The sequence below is a fragment of the Phyllobates terribilis genome, unplaced genomic scaffold (assembly GCF_046119375.1).
Source record: "Phyllobates terribilis strain yellow unplaced genomic scaffold, ASM4611937v1 Scaffold_43__1_contigs__length_10536358, whole genome shotgun sequence".
NCBI classification, from domain to species: domain Eukaryota; kingdom Metazoa; phylum Chordata; class Amphibia; order Anura; family Dendrobatidae; genus Phyllobates; species Phyllobates terribilis.
In genome coordinates, this window is record NW_027362803.1 from 6,479,002 (window position 1) to 6,499,935 (window position 20,934).

The window sequence follows — 20,934 nt, forward strand, 5'->3', positions numbered from 1 at the left end:
ATTATGACATCACCAAAGCCATGACAACCATATTGACATCATCGTCGCCATGACGACCATTATGACATCATTGTCGCCATGATGACTATTATGACATCATCGTCGCCATGACGACCATTATGACATCATCGTTGCCATGATGACCATAATGACATCATCGTCGGCATGACGACCATTATGACATCATTGTCGCCATGACGACCATTATGACATCACCGTCGCCGTGACGACCATTATGACATCACCAAAGCCATGACAACCATATTGACATCATCGTCGCCATGACGACCATTATGACATCATTGTCGCCATGATGACTATTATGACATCATCGTCGCCATGACGACCATTATGACATCATCGTTGCCATGATGACCATAATGACATCATCGTCGGCATGACGACCACTATGACATCATTGTCGACATGACGACCATTATGACATCATCGTCGCCATGACCACCATTATGACATCATCGTCGCCATGACGACCATTATGACGTCATCGTCGCCATGACGACCATTATGACATCATCGTCGCCATGACGACCATTATGACATCATCTTCGCCATGACGACAATTATGACATCATCGTCGGCATGACGACCATTATGACAACGCCGTCGCCATGACGACAATTATGACATCATCGTCGCCATGACGACCATTATGGCAACACTGTGGCCATGACGACCAGTATGACATCATCGTCGCCATGACGACCATTATGACATCATCGTTGCCATGACTACCATTATGACATCATCGTCGCCATGACGAGCTTTATGACAACATTGTTGCTATGGCAACCATTATGACATCACCGTCGCCGTGACGACCATTATGACATCATCGTCGCCGTTACGACCATTATGACATCATCGTCGCCATGACGACCATTATGACATCACCGTCGCCATGACAACCATTATGACATCACCAAAACCATGACAACCATATTGACATCATCGTCGCCATGACGACCATTATGACATCATCGTCGCCATGACGACCATAATGACATCACCAAAGCCATGACTACCATACTGACATAATCGTCGCCATGACGACCATTCTGACATCATCGTCGCCATGACGACCATTATGACATCATTGTCGCCATGATGACCATTATGACATCGTCGCCATGACGACCATTATGGTAACACCGTCGCCATGACGACCATTATGACATCATCGTCGGCATGACGACAATTATGACATCAACGTCGCCATGACGACTATTATGACATCACCGTCGCCATGACGACCATTATGACATCACCGTCGACATGACGATCATTATGACGTCATCGTCGCCATGACGATCATTATGACGTCATCGTCGCCATGACGACCATTATGACATCATCGTCGCCATGACGACCATTATGACATCATATTCGCCATGACGACTATTATGACATCATCGTCGGCATGACGACCATTATGACATAATCGTCGCCATGACGACCATTATGACATCATCGTCGCCATGACGACCATTATGACATCATCGTCGCCTTGACGACCATTATGGCAACACCGTCGCCATGACGACCAGTATGACATCATCGTCGCCATGACGACCATTATGAAGTCATCGTCGCCATGACGACCATTATGACATCACCGTCGCCGTGACGACCATTATGACATCACCAAAGCCATGACAACCATATTGACATCATCGTCGCCATGACGACCATTATGACATCATTGTCGCCATGATGACTATTATGACATCATCGTCGCCATGACGACCATTATGACATCATCGTTGCCATGATGACCATAATGACATCATCGTCGGCATGACGACCATTATGACATCATTGACGCCATGACGACCATTATGACATCATCGTCGCCATGACGACCATTATGACATCATCGTCGCCATGACGACCATTATGGCAACACCGTCGCCATGACGACCATAATGACATCATCGTCGCCATGACGACCATTATGACATCATTGTCGCCATGACGACCATTTTGACATCATCGTCGCCATGACGACCATTATGACATCATCATCGCCATGACGACCATTATGACATCTTCGTCGCCATGACGACCATTATGACATCATTGTCGCCATGATGACCATTCTGACATCACCTTTGCCATGACGACCATTCTGACATCACCATTGCCGTGACGACCATTATGACATCACCGTCGCCATGACGACCATTATGACATCACCAAAGCCATGACCACCATACTGACATCATCGTCGCCATGACGACCATTATGACATCATCGTCGCCATGACGACCATTATGACATCACCTTTGCCATGACGACCATTATGACATCACCATTGCCATGACAACCATTTTGACATCACCGTCGCCATGACGACCATTATGACATCACCAAAGCCATGACCACCATACTGACATCATCGTCGCCATGACGACCATTATGACATCATCGTCGCCATGACGACCATTATGACATCATCGTCGCCATGACGACCATTATGACATCACCTTTGCCATGACGACCATTATGACATCACCATTGCCATGACGACCATTATGACATCACCGTCGCCATGACAACCATTATGACATCACCAAAGCCATGACCACCATACTGACATCATCGTCGCCATGACGACCATTATGACGTCATCGTCGCCATGACGACCATTATGACATCATCGTCGCCATGACGACCATTATGACATCACCTTTGCCATGACGACCATTATGACATCACCATTGCCATGACGACCATCATGACATCACCGTCGCCATGACGACCATTATGACATCACCAAAGCCATGACCACCATACTGACATCATCGTCGCTATGACGACCATTATGACGTCATCGTCGCCATGACGACCATTATGACATCATCGTTGCCATGACGACCATTATGACATCATCGTCGCCATGACGACCATTATGGCAACACCGTCGCCATGACGAACAGTGTGACATCATCGTCGCCATGACGACCATTATGGCAACACCGTCGCCATGACGAACAGTGTGACATCATCGTCGCCGTGACGACCATTATGACATCATCGTCGCCGTGACGACCATTATGACATCATCGTCGCCATGACGACCATTATGACATCACCGTCGCCGTGACGACCATTATGACATCACCAAAGCCATGACAACCATATTGACATCATCGTCGCCATGACGACCATTATGACATCATTGTCGCCATGATGACCATAATGACATCATCGTCGGCATGACGACCATTATGACTTCATCGTCGCCATGACGACCATTATGACATCATCGTCGCCATGACGACCATTATGACATCATCGTTGCCATGACGACCATTATGGCAACACCGTCGCCATGACGACCATAATGACATCATCGTCGCCATGACGACCATTATGACATCATTGTCACCATAACGACCATTTTGACATCATCGTCGCCATGACGACCAATATGGCATCATCATCGCCATGACGACCATTATGACATCATCGTCGCCATGACGACCATTATGACATCATCGTCGCCATGATGACCATTCTGACATCACCTTTGCCATGACGACCATTCTGACATCACCGTCGCCATGACGACCATTATGACATCATCGTCGCCATGATGACCATTTTGACATCATCGTCGCCATGACGACCATTATGACTTCATCGTCGCCATGACGAACATTATGACATCATCGTCGCCATGACGACCATTATGACATCATCGTCGCCATGATGACCATTATGACATCACCGTCGCCATGATGACCATTATGACATCACCGTCGCCATGACGACCATTATGACATCATTGTCGCCATGATGACCATTATGACATCATCGTCGCCATGACGACCAATATTACATCACCGTCGCCATGACGAACATTATGACCTCATCGTCGCCATGACGACCATTATGACATAACCGTCGTCATGACGACCATTATGACAACATTGTTGCCATGGTAATTATTATGACATCACCTTCGCCATGACGAGCATTATGACATCACTATTGCCGTGACGACGAATATGACTTCATCAGTGCCATGACGACCATTATGACATCATCGTTGCCATGACGACCATAATGACATCATCATCGTCATGACGACCATTATGACATCACCTTCGCCATGACGACCTTTATGACAACATTGTTGCCATGGCAACGATTATGACATCACCGTCGCCATGACGACCATTATGACATCATCGTCGCCATGACGACCATTATGACGTCATCGTCGCCATGACGACCATTATGACATCATTGTCGCCATGACGACCATTATGACATCATCGTCGCCATGACGACCATTATGGCAACACCGTCGCCATGACGACCATTATGACATCATCGTCGCCATGACGACCATTATGACATCACCGTCGCCGTGACGACCATTATGACATCATCGTCGCCGTGACGACCATTATGACATCACCGTCGCCATGACGACCATTATGACATCACCAAAGCCATGACAACCATATTGACATCATCGTCGCCATGACGACCATTATGGCAACACCGTCGCCATGACGACCAGTATGACGTCATCGTCGCCATGACGACCATTATGACATCACCGTCGTCGTGACGACCATTATGACATCACCAAAGCCATGACAACCATATTGACATCATCGTCGCCATGACGACCATTATGACATCATTGTCGTCATGATGACTATTATGACATCATCGTCGCCATGACGACCATTATGACATCATCGTCGCCATGACGACCATTATGACATCATCTTCACCATGACGAACATTATGACATCATCGTCGGCATGACGACCATTATGACAACGCCGTCGCCATGTCGACAATTATGACATCATCGTCGCCATGACGACCATTATGGCAACACTGTCGCCATGACGACCAGTATGACATCATCGTCGCCATGACGACCATTATGACATCATCGTTGCCATGACTACCATTATGACATCATCGTCGCCATGACGAACTTTATGACATCATTGTTGCTATGGCAACCATTATGACATCACCGTCGCCGTGACAACCATTATGACATCATCGTCGCCGTGACGACCATTATGACATCATCGTCGCCATGACGACCATTATGACATCACCGTCGCCATGACGACCATTATGACATCACCAAAACCATGACAACCATATTGACATCATCGTCGCCATGACGACCATTATGACATCATCGTCGCCATGACGACCATTATGACATCACCAAAGCCATGACTACCATACTGACATAATCGTCGCCATGACGACCATTCTGACATCATCGTCGCCATGACGACCATTATGACATCATCGTCGGCATGACGACAATTATGACATCAACGTCGCCATGACGACTATTATGACATCACCGTCGCCATGACGACCATTATGACATCACCGTCGACATGACGATCATTATGACGTCATCGTCGCCATGACGATCATTATGACGTCATCGTCGCCATGACGACCATTATGACATCATCGTCGCCATGACGACCATTATGACATCATATTCGTCATGACAACTATTATGACATCATCGTCGGCATGACGACCATTATGACATAATCGTCGCCATAACGACCATTATGACATCATCGTCGCCATGACGACCATTATGACATCATCGTCGCCATGACGACCATTATGGCAACACCGTCGCCATGACGACCAGTATGACGTCATCGTCGCCATGACGACCATTATAACATCACCGTCGCCGTGACGACCATTATGACATCACCAAAGCCATGACAACCATATTGACATCATCGTCGCCATGACGACCATTATGACATCATTGTCGCCATGATGACTATTATGACATCATCGTCGCCATGACGACCATTATGACATCATCGTTGCCATGATGACCATAATGACATCATCGTCGGCATGACGACCATTATGACATCATTGACGCCATGACGACCATTATGACATCATCGTCGCCATGATGACCATTCTGACATCACCTTTGCCATGACGACCATTCTGACATCACCATTGCCATGACGACCATTATGACATCACCGTCGCCATGAGGACCATTATGACATCACCAAAGCCATGACCACCATACTGACATCATCGTCGCCATGACGACCATTATGACATCATCGTCGCCATGACGACCATTATGACATCATCGTCGCCATGACGACCATTATGACATCACCTTTGCCATGACGACCATTATGACATCACCATTGCCATGACAACCATTTTGACATCATCGTTGCCATGATGACCATTATGACATCATCGTTGCCATGACTACCATTATGACATCATCGTCGCCATGACGACCTTTATGAAAACATTGTTGCCATGGCAACCATTATGCCATTAACGTCGCCATGACGACCATTATGACATCACCATTGCATGACGTCAATTATGACATCATCGTTGCCATGACGACCATTATGACAACACTGACGCCATGACGACCATTATGACATCATTGTCACCATGAAGGCCATTATGACATCACAGTCGCCATGACGACCATTATGACATCACCGTGGGAATGATGACCATAATGACATCATCGTCGGCATGACGACCATTATGACATCATTGTCGCCATGACGACCATTATGACATCATCGTCACCATGACGACCATTATGACATCATCGTCGCCATGACGACCATTATGGCAACACCATCGCCATGACAACCAGTATGACATCATCGTCGCCATGACGACCATTATGACATCATCATCGCCATGACGACCATTATGACGTCATCGTCGCCATGACGACCATTATGACATCATCGTTGCCATGACGACCATTATGACATCATCGTCGCCATGACGACCATTATGGCAACACCGTCGCCATGACGAACAGTGTGACATCATCGTGGCCATGACGACCATTATGGCAACACCGTCGCCATGACGAACAGTGTGACATCATCGTCGCCATGATGACCATTATGACATCACCGTCGCCGTGACGACCATTATGACATCATCGTCGCCGTGACGACCATTATGACATCATCGTCGCCGTGACGACCATTATGACATCATAGTCGCCGTGACTACCATTATGACATCATCGTCGCCGTGACGACCATTATGACATCACCAAAGCCATGACAACCATATTGACATCATCGTCGCCATGACGACCATTATGACATCATTGTCGCCATGAGGACCATAATGACATCATCGTCGGCATGACGACCATTATGACATCATCGTCGCCATGACGACCATTATGACATCATCGTCGCCATGACGACCATTATGACATCATCGTCGCCATGACGACCATTATGGCAACACCGTCGCCATGAGGACCATAATGACATCATCGTCGCCATGACGACCATTATGACATCATTGTCGCCATGACGACCATTTTGACATCATCGTCGCCATGACGACCATTATGGCATCATCATCGCCATGACGACCATTATGACATCATCGTCGCCATGACGACCATTATGACATCATCGTCGCCATGATGACCATTCTGACATCACCTTTGCCATGACGACCATTCTGACATCACCATGGCCATGACGACCATTATGACATCACCGTCGCCATGACGACCATTATGACATCATCGTCGCCATGATGACCATTTTGACATCATCGTCGCCATGACGACCATTATGACCTCATCGTCGCCATGACGAACATTATGACATCATCGTCGCCATGACGACCATTATGACATCATCGTCACCATGATGACCATTATGACATCACCGTCGCCATGACGACCATTATGACATCATTGTCGCCATGATGACCATTATGACATCATCGTCGCCATGACGACCAATATTACATCACCGTCGCCATGACGAACATTATGACCTCATCGTTGCCATGATGACCATTATGACATCACCGTCGCCATGACGACCATTATGACATCACCGTCGTCATGACGACCATTATGACAACTTTGTTGCCATGACATTTATTATGACATTACCTTCGCCATGATGAGCATTATGACATCACTATTGCCGTGACAACGAATATGACTTCATCGTTGCCATGACGACCATGATGACATCATCGTTGCCATGACGACCATAATGACATCATCATCGCCATGACGACCATTATGACATCACCTTCGCCATGACGACCTTTATGACAACATTGTTGCCATGGCAACCATTATGACATCACCGTCGCCATGATGACCATTATGATATCATTGTCGCCATGACGACCATTATGACGTCATCGTCGCCATGACGACCATTATGACATCATTGTCGCCATGACGACCATTATGACATCATCGTCGCCATGACGACCATTATGGCAACACCGTCGCCATGACGACCAGTATGACATCATCGTCACCATGACGACCATTATGACATCACCGTCGCCGTGACGACCATTATGACATCATCGTCGCCGTGACGACCATTATGACATCACCGTCGCCATGTCGACCATTATGACATCCCCAAAGGCATGACAACCATATTGACATCATCGTCGCCATGACGACCATTATGACATCACCAAAGCCATGACCACCATATTGACATCATCGTCGCCATGACGACCATTCTGACATCACCATTGCCATGACGACCATTATGACATCACAGTCGCCATGACGACCATTATGACATCACCAAAGCCATGACCAACATACTGACATCATCGTCGCCATGACGACCATTATGACATCATCGTCGCCATGACGACCATTATGACATCATCGTCGCCATGACGACCATTATGACATCATCGTCGCCGTGACGACCATTATGACATCATCGTCGCCATGACTACCATTATGACATCACCGTCGCCATGACGACCATTATGACATCACCAAAACCATGACAACCATATTGACATCATCGTCGCCATGACGACCATTATGACATCATCGTCGCCATGACGACCATTATGACATCATCCTCGGCATGACGACAATTATGACATCAACGTCGCCATGACGACTATTATGACATCACCGTCGCCATGGCGACCATTATGACATCACCGTTGACATGACGATCATTATGACGTCATCGTCGCCATGACGATCATTATGACGTCATCGTCGCCATGACGACCATTATGACATCATCGTCGCCATGACGACCATTATGACATCATATTCGCCATGACAACTATTATGACATCATCGTCGGCATGACGACCATTATGACATAATCGTCGCCATAACGACCATTATGACATCATCGTCGCCATGACGACCATTATGACATCATCGTCGCCATGACGACCATTATGGCAACACCGTCGCCATGACGACCAGTATGACATCATCGTCGCCATGACGACCATTATGACGTCATCGTCGCCATGACGACCATTATGACATCACCGTCGCCGTGACGACCATTATGACATCACCAAAGCCATGACAACCATATTGACATCATCGTCGCCATGACGACCATTATGACATCATTGTCGCCATGATGACTATTATGACATCATCATCGCCATGACGACCATTATGACATCATCGTTGCCATGATGACCATAATGACATCATCGTCGGCATGACGACCATTATGACATCATTGACGCCATGACGACCATTATGACATCATCGTCGCCATGATGACCATTCTGACATCACCTTTGCCATGACGACCATTCTGACATCACCATTGCCATGACGACCATTATGACATCACCGTCGCCATGACGACCATTATGACATCACCAAAGCCATGACCACCATACTGACATCATCGTCGCCATGACGACCATTATGACATCATCGTCGCCATGACGACCATTATGACATCATCGTCGCCATGACGACCATTATGACATCACCTTTGCCATGACGACCATTATGACATCACCATTGCCATGACAACCATTTTGACATCATCGTTGCCATGATGACCATTATGACATCATCGTTGCCATGACTACCATTATGACATCATCGTCGCCATGACGACCGTTATGAAAACATTGTTGCCATGGCAACCATTATGCCATTAACGTCGCCATGACGACCATTATGACATCACCATTGCATGACGTCAATTATGACATCATCGTTGCCATGACGACCATTATGACAACACTGTCGCCATGACGACTATTATGACATCATTGTCACCATGAAGGCCATTATGACATCACAGTCGCCATGACGACCATTATGACATCACCGTGGGAATGATGACCATGATGACATCACCGTGGGAATGATGACCATAATGACATCATTGTCGCCATGACGACCATTATGACATCATCGTCACCATGACGACCATTATGACATCATCGTCGCCATGACGACCATTATGGCATCATCGTCGCCATGACGACCATTATGACATCATCATCGCCATGACGACCATTATGACGTCATCGTCGCCATGACGACCATTATGACGTCATCGTTGCCATGACGACCATTATGACATCATCGTCGCCATGACGACCATTATGGCAACACCGTCGCCATGACGAACAGTGTGACATCATCGTGGCCATGACGACCATTATGGCAACACCGTCGCCATGACGAACAGTGTGACATCATCGTCGCCATGATGACCATTATGACATCACCGTCGCCGTGACGACCATTATGACATCATCTTCGCCGTGACGACCATTATGACATCATCGTCGCCGTGACGACCATTATGACATCATAGTCGCCGTGACTACCATTATGACATCATCGTCGCCGTGACGACCATTATGACATCACCAAAGCCATGACAACCATATTGACATCATCGTCGCCATGACGACCATTATGACATCATTGTCGCCATGAGGACCATAATGACATCATCGTCGGCATGACGACCATTATGACCTCATCGTCGCCATGACGAACATTATGACATCATCGTCGCCATGACGACCATTATGACATCATCGTCACCATGATGACCATTATGACATCACCGTCGCCATGACGACCATTATGACATCATTGTCGCCATGATGACCATTATGACATCATCGTCGCCATGACGACCAATATTACATCACCGTCGCCATGACGAACATTATGACCTCATCATTGCCATGATGACCATTATGACATCACCGTCGCCATGACGACCATTATGACATCACCGTCGTCATGACGACCATTATGACAACTTTGTTGCCATGACAATTATTATGACATCACCTTCGCCATGATGAGCATTATCACATCACTATTGCCGTGACGACGAATATGACTTCATCGTTGCCATGACGACCATGATGACATCATCGTTGCCATGACGACCATAATGACATCATCATCGCCATGACGACCATTATGACATCACCTTCGCCATGACGACCTTTATGACAATATTGTTGCCATGGCAACCATTATGACATCACCGTCGCCATGATGACCATTATGATATCATCGTCGCCATGACGACCATTATGACGTCATCGTCGCCATGACGACCATTATGACATCATTGTCGCCATGACGACCATTATGACATCATCGTCGCCATGACGACCATTATAGCAACACAGTCGCCATGACGACCAGTATGACATCATCGTCACCATGACGACCACTATGACATCACCATCGCCGTGACGACCATTATGACATCATCGTCGCCGTGACGACCATTATGACATCACCGTCGCCATGACGACCATTATGACATCACCAAAGCCATGACAACCATATTGACATCATCGTCGCCATGACGACCATTATGACATCACCAAAGCCATGACCACCATACTGACATCATCGTCGCCATGACGACCATTCTGACATCACCATTGCCATGATGACCATTATGACATCACCGTCGCCATGACGACCATTATGACATCACCAAAGCCATGACCACCATGCTGACATCATCGTCGCCATGACGACTATTATGACATCATCGTCGCCATGACGACCATTATGACATCATCGTCGCCATGACGACCATTATGACATCATCGTCGGCATGACGACCATTATGACATCATCGTCGAAATGACGACCAATATGGCAACTCCGTCGCCATGACGACCAGTATGACATCATCGTCGCCATGACGACCATTATGACATCATCGTCGCCATGACGACCATAATGACGTCATTGTCGCCATGACGACCATTATGACGTCATCGTCGCCATGATGACCATTATGACATCATCGTCGCCATGACGAACATTATGACATCATCGTCGCCATGACGACCATTATGGCAACACCGTCGCCATGACGACCAGTATGACATCATCGTCGCCATGACGACCATTATGACATCACCAAAGCCATGACAACCATATTGACATCATCGTCACCATGACGACCATTATGACATCATCGTCGCCATGACGACCATTATTACATCACCAAAGCCATGACCACCATACTGACATCATCGTCGCCATGACGACCATTCTGACATCACCATTGCCATGACGACCATTATGACATCACCGTCGCCATGACGACCATTCTGACATCACCAAAGCCATGACCACCATACTGACATCATCGTCGCCATGACGACCATTATGACATCATCGTCGCCATGACGACCATTATGACATCATCGTCGGCATGACGAACATTATGACATCATCATCGCCATGACGACCATTATGGCAACACCGTCGCCATGACGACCAGTATGACAATATCGTCGCCATGACGACCATTATGACGTCATCGTCGCCATGACGACCATTATGACGTCATCGTCGCCATGACGACCATTATGACGTCATCGTCACCATGACGACCATTATGATGTCATCGTCGCCATGATGACCATTATGACATCATCGTCGCCATGACGACCATTATGGCAACACCGTCGCCATGACGACAGTATGACATCATCGTCGCCATGACGACCATTATGACATTACCGCCGCCGTGGCGACCATTATGACATCATCGTCGCCGTGATGACCATTATGACATCATCGTCGCCGTGACGACCATTATGACATCACCAAAGCCATGACAACCATATTGACATCATCGTTGGCATGACGACCATTATGACATCATCGTCGCCATGACGACTATTATAACATCACCGTCGCCATGACGACCATTATGACATCATCGTCGCCATGACGACCATTATGACATCATCGTCGCCATGACGACCATTATGACATCATCGTAGCCATGACGACCATTTTGACATCATCGTCGCCATGACGACCATTATGACATCACCGTCGCCATGACGACCATTTTGACATCATCGTTGCCATGATGACCATTATGACATCATCGTTGCCATGACTACCATTATGACATCATCGTCGCCATGACGACCTTTATGAAAACATTGTTGCCATGGCAACCATTATGCCATTAACGTCGCCATGACGACCATTATGACATCACCATTGCATGACGTCAATTATGACATCATCTTTGCCATGACGACCATTATGACAACACTGTCGCCATGACGACCATTATGACATCATTGTCACCATGAAGGCCATTATGACATCACAGTCGCCATGACGACCATTATGACATCACCGTGGGAATGATGACCATAATGACATCATCGTCGGCATGACGACCATTATGACATCATTGTCGCCATGACGACCATTATGACATCATCGTCACCATGACGACCATTATGACATCATCGTCGCCATGACGACCATTATGGCAACACCGTCGCCATGACAACCAGTATGACATCATCGTCGCCATGACGACCATTATGACATCATCATCGCCATGACGACCATTATGACGTCATCGTCGCCATGACGACCATTATGACATCATTGTTGCCATGACGACCATTATGACATCATCGTCGCCATGACGACCATTATGGCAACATCGTCGCCATGACGAACAGTGTGACATCATCGTGGCCATGACGACCATTATGGCAACACCGTCGCCATAACGAACAGTGTGACATCATCGTCGCCATGATGACCATTATGACATCATCGTCGCCGTGATGACCATTATGACATCACCGTCGCCGTGATGACCATTATGACATCATCGTCGCCGTGACGACCATTATGACATCATCGTCGCCGTGACGACCATTATGACATCATAGCCGCCGTGACTACCATTATGACATCATCGTCGCCGTGACGACCATTATGACATCACCAAAGCCATGACAACCATATTGACATCATCGTCGCCATGACGACCATTATGACATCATTGTCGCCATGAGGACCATAATGACATCATCGTCGGCATGACGACCATTATGACATCATCGTCGCCATGACGACCATTATGACATCATCGTCGCCATGACGACCATTATGACATCATCGTCGCCATGACGACCATTATGACAACACCGTCGCCATGACGACCATAATGACATCATCGTCGCCATGACGACCATTATGACATCATCGTCGCCATGACGACCATTTTGACATCATCGTCGCCATGACGACCATTATGGCATCATCATCGCCATGACGACCATTATGACATCATCGTCGCCATGACGACCATTATGACATCATCGTCGCCATGATGACCATTCTGACATCACCATTGCCATGACGACAATTCTGACATCACCATGGCCATGACGACCATTATGACATCACCGTCGCCATGACGACCATTATGACATCATCGTCGCCATGATGACCATTTTGACATCATCGTAGCCATGACGACCATTATGACCTCATCGTCGCCATGACGAACATTATGACATCATCGTCGCCATGACGACCATTATGACATCATCGTCACCATGATGACCATTATGACATCACCGTCGCCATGACGACCATTATGACATCATTGTCGCCATGCATGATGACCATTATGACATCATCGTCGCCATGACGACCAATATTACATCACCGTCGCCATGACGAACATTATGACCTCATCGTTGCCATGATGACCATTATGACATCACCGTCGCCATGACGACCATTATGACATCACCGTCGTCATGACGACCATTATGACAACTTTGTTGCCATGACAATTATTATGACATCACCTTCGCCATGATGAGCATTATGACATCACTATTGCCGTGACGACGAATATGACTTCATCGTTGCCATGACGACCATGATGACATCATCGTTGCCATGACGACCATAATGACATCATCATCGCCATGACGACCATTATGACATCACCTTCGCCATGACGACCTTTGTGACAATATTGTTGCCATGGCAACCATTATGACATCACCGTCGCCATGATGACCATTATGACATCATTGTCGCCATGACGACCATTATGACATCATCGTCGCCATGACGACCATTATGGTAACACCGTCGCCATGACGACCAGTATGACATCATCGTCACCATGACGACCATTATGACATCACCGTCGCCGTGACGACCATTATGACATCATCGTCGCCGTGACGACCATTATGACATCACCGTCGCCATGACGACCATTATGCCATCACCAAAGCCATGACAACCATATTGACATCATCGTCGCCATGACGACCATTATGACATCACCAAAGCCATGACCACCATACTGACATCATCGTCGCCATGACGACCATTCTGACATCACCATTGCCATGACGACCATTATGACATCACCGTCGCCATGACGACCATTATGACATCACCAAAGCCATGACCACCATACTGACATCATCGTCGCCATGACGACCATTATGACATCATCATCGCCATGACGACCATTATGACATCATCGTCGCCATGACGACCATTATGACATCATCGTCGGCATGACGACCATTATGACATCATCGTCGAAATGACGACCATTATGGCAACTCCGTCGCCATGACGACCAGTATGACATCATCGTCGCCATGACGACCATTATGACATCATCGTCGCCATGACGACCATAATGACGTCATTGTCGCCATGACGACCATTATGACGTCATCGTCGCCATGATGACCATTATGACATCATCGTCGCCATGACGAACATTATGACATCATCGTCGCCATGACGACCATTATGGCAACACCGTCGCCATGACGACCAGTATGACATCATCGTCGCCATGACGACCATTATGACATCACCAAAGCCATGACAACCATATTGACATCATCGTCACCATGACGACCATTATGACATCATCGTCGCCATGACGACCATTATGGCAACACCGTCGCCATGACGACCAGAATGACATTATCGTCGCCATGACGACCATTATGACGTCATCGTCGCCATGACGACCATTATGACGTCATCGTCGCCATGACGACCATTATGACGTCATCGTCGCCATGATGACCATTATGATGTCATCGTCGCCATGATGACCATTATGACGTCATCGTCGCCATGACGACCATTATGGCAACACCGTCGCCATGACGACAGTATGACATCATCGTCGCCATGACGACCATTATGACATTACCGCCGCCGTGACGACCATTATGACATCATCGTCACCGTCATGACCATTATGACATCATCGTCGCCATGACGACCATTATGACATCACCAAAGCCATGACAACCATATTGACATCATCGTTGGCATGACGACCATTATGACATCACCGTCGCCATGACGACCATTATGACATCATCGTCGCCATGACGACCATTATGACATCATCGTCGCCATGACGACCATTATGACATCATCGTAGCCATGACGACCATTATGACATCATCGTAGCCATGACGACCATTATGACATCATCGTCGCCATGACGACCATTATGACATCACCGTCGCCATGACGACCATTATGACATCATCGTCGCCATGACGACCATTCTGACATCACCATTGCCATGATGACCATTATGGCATCATCGTCGCCATGACGACCATTATGGCAACACCGTCGCCATGACGACCATTCTGACATCATCGTCGCCATGACGACCATTCTGACATCACCATTGCCATGACGACCATTTTGACATCACCGTCGCCATGACGACCATTATGACATCACCAAAGCCATGACCACCATACTGACATCATCGTCGCCATGACGACCATTGTGACATCATCGTCGGCATGACGACCATTATGACATCACCGTCGCCATGACGACCATAATGACATCATCGTCGCCATGACGACCATTATGGCAACACCGTCGCCATGACGACCATTATGACATCATCGTCGCCATGACGACCATTATGACATCATCGTCGCCATGACGACCATTATGACGTCATCGTCGCTATGACGACCATTATGACATCATCGTCGCCGTGACGACCATTATGACATCATCGTCGCCATGACGACCATTATGACATCACCGTCGCCATGACGACCATTATGACATCACCAAAGCCATGACAACCATATTGATATCATCGTCGCCATGACGACCATTATGACATCATCGTCACCATGACGACCATTATGACATCACCAAAGCCATGACCACCATACTGACATCATCGTCGCCATGACGACCATTCTGACATCACCATTGCCATGACGACCATTATGACATCACCGTCGCCATGACGACCATTATGACATCACCAAAGCCATGACCACCATAATGACATCATCGTCGCCATGACGACCATTATGACATCATCGTTGCCATGACGACCATTATGACATCATCGTCGGCATGACGAACATTATGACATCATCATCGCCATGACGACCATTATGGCAACACCGTCGCCATGACGACCAGTATGACATTATCGTCGCCATGACGACCATTATGACGTCATCGTCGCCATGACGACCATTATGACGTCATCGTCGCCATGACGACCATTATGACGTCATCGTCGCCATGACGACCATTATGACGTCATCGTCGCCATGATGACCATTATGACATCATCGTCGCCATGACGACCATTATGGCAACACCGTCGCCATGACGACAGTATGACATCATCGTCGCCATGACGACCATTATGACATTACCGCCGCCGTGACGACCATTATGACATCATCGTCGCCGTGATGACCATTATGACATCATCGTCGCCATGACGACCATTATGACATCACCAAAGCCATGGCAACCATGTTGACATCATCGTTGGCATGACGACCATTATGACATCATCGTCGCCATGACGACTATTATAACATCACCGTCGCCATGACGACCATTATGACATCATCGTCGCCATGACGACCATTATGACATCATCGTCGCCATGACGACCATTATGACATCATCGTAGCCATGACGACCATTATGACATCATCGTCGCCATGACGACCATTATGACATCACCGTCGCCATGACGACCATTATGACATCATCGTCGCCATGACGACCATTCTGACATCACCATTGCCATGATGACCATTATGACATCATCGTCGCCATGACGACCATTATGGCAACACCGTCGCCATGACGACCATTCTGACATCATCGTCGCCATGACGACCATTCTGACATCACCATTGCCATGACGACCATTTTGACATCACCGTCGCCATGACGACCATTATGACATCACCAAAGCCATGACCACCATACTGACATCATCGTCGCCATGACGACCATTGTGACATCATCGTCGGCATGACGACCATTATGACATCACCGTCGCCATGACGACCATAATGACATCATCGTCGCCATGACGACCATTATGGCAACACCGTCGCCATGACGACCATTATGACATCATCGTCGCCATGACGACCATTATGACATCATCGTCGCCATGACGACCATTATAACGTCATCGTCGCTATGACGACCATTATGACATCATCATCGCCGTGACGACCATTATGACATCATCGTCGCCATGACGACCATTATGACATCACCATCGCCATGACGACCATTATGACATCACCAAAGCCATGACAACCATATTGATATCATCGTCGCCATGACGACCATTATGACATCATCGTCACCATGACGACCATTATGACATCACCAAAGCCATGACCACCATACTGACATCATCGTCGCCATGACGACCATTCTGACATCACCATTGCCATGACGACCATTATGACATCACCGTCGCCAGGACGACCATTATGACATCACCAAAGCCATGACCACCATACTGAGATCATCGTCGCCATGACGACCATTATGACATCATCGTCGGCATGACGACCATTATGACATCATCGTCGCCATGACGACCATTATGGCAACACCGTCGCCATGACGACCAGTATGACATTATCGTCGCTATAACGACCATTATGACGTCATCGTCGCCATGACGACCATTATGACGTCATCGTCGCCATGATGACCATTATGACATCATCGTCGCTATGACGACCATTATGGCAACACCGTCGCCATGACGACAGTATGACATCATCGTCGCCATGACGACCATTCTGACATCACCATTGCCATGACGACCATTATGACATCACCGTCGCCATGACGACCATTATGACATCACCAAAGCCATGACCACCATACTGACATAATCGTCGCCATGACGACCATTATGACATCATCGTCGCCATGCCGACCATTATGACATCATCGTCGGCATGACGACCATTATGACATCATCGTCGCCATGACGACCATTATGGCAACACCGTCGCCATGACGACCAGTATGACATTATCGTCGCCATGACGACCATTATGACGTCATCGTCGCCATGACGACCATTATGACGTCATCGTCACCATGACGACCATTATGACGTCATCGTCGCCATGATGACCATTATGACATCATCGTCGCCATGTCGACCATTATGGCAACACCGTCGCCATGACGACAGTATGACATCATCGTTGCCATGACGACCATTATGACATTACCGCCGCCGTGACGACCATTATGACATCATCGTCGCCGTGATGACCATTATGACATCATCGTCGCCATGACGACCATTATGACATCACCGTCGCCATGACGACCATTATGACATCACCAAAGCCATGACAACCATATTGACATCATCGTTGGCATGACGACCATTATGACATCATTGTCGCCATGACGACTATTATGACATCATCGTCGCCATGACGACCATTATGACATCATCGTAGCCATGACGACCATTATGACATCATCATCGCCATGACGACCAGTATGACATCATCGTCGCCATGACGACCATTCTGACATCACCATTGCCATGACGACCATTTTGACATCACCGTCGCCATGACGACCATTATGACATCACCAAAGCCATGACCACCATACTCAAATCATCGTCGCCATGACGACCATTATGACATCATCGTCGCCATGACGACCATTATGGCAACACCGTCGCCGTGACGACCATTATGACATCATCGTCGCCGTGACGACCATTATGACATCAACGTCGCCATGACGACCATTATGCCATCACCAAAGCCATGACAACCATATTGACATCATCGTCGCCATGACGACCATTATGACATCACCAAAGCCATGACCACCATACTGACATCATCGTCGCCATGACGACCATTCTGACATCACCATTGCCATGACGACCATTATGACATCACCGTCGCCATGACGACCATTATGACATCACCAAAGCCATGACCACCATACTGACATCATCGTCGCCATGACGACCATTATGACATCATCGTCGCCATGACGACCATTATGACATCATCGTCGCCATGACGACCATTATGACATCATCGTCGGCATGACGACCATTATGACATCATCGTCGAAATGACGACCATTATGGCAACTCCGTCGCCATGACGACCAGTATGACATCATCGTCGCCATGACGACCATTATGACATCATCGTCGCCATGACGACCATAATGACGTCATTGTCGCCATGACGACCATTATGACGTCATCGTCGCCATGATGACCATTATGACATCATCGTCGCCATGACGAACATTATGACATCATCGTCGCCATGACGACCATTATGGCAACACCGTCGCCATGACGACCAGTATGACATCATCGTCGCCATGACGACCATTATGACATCACCAAAGCCATGACAACCATA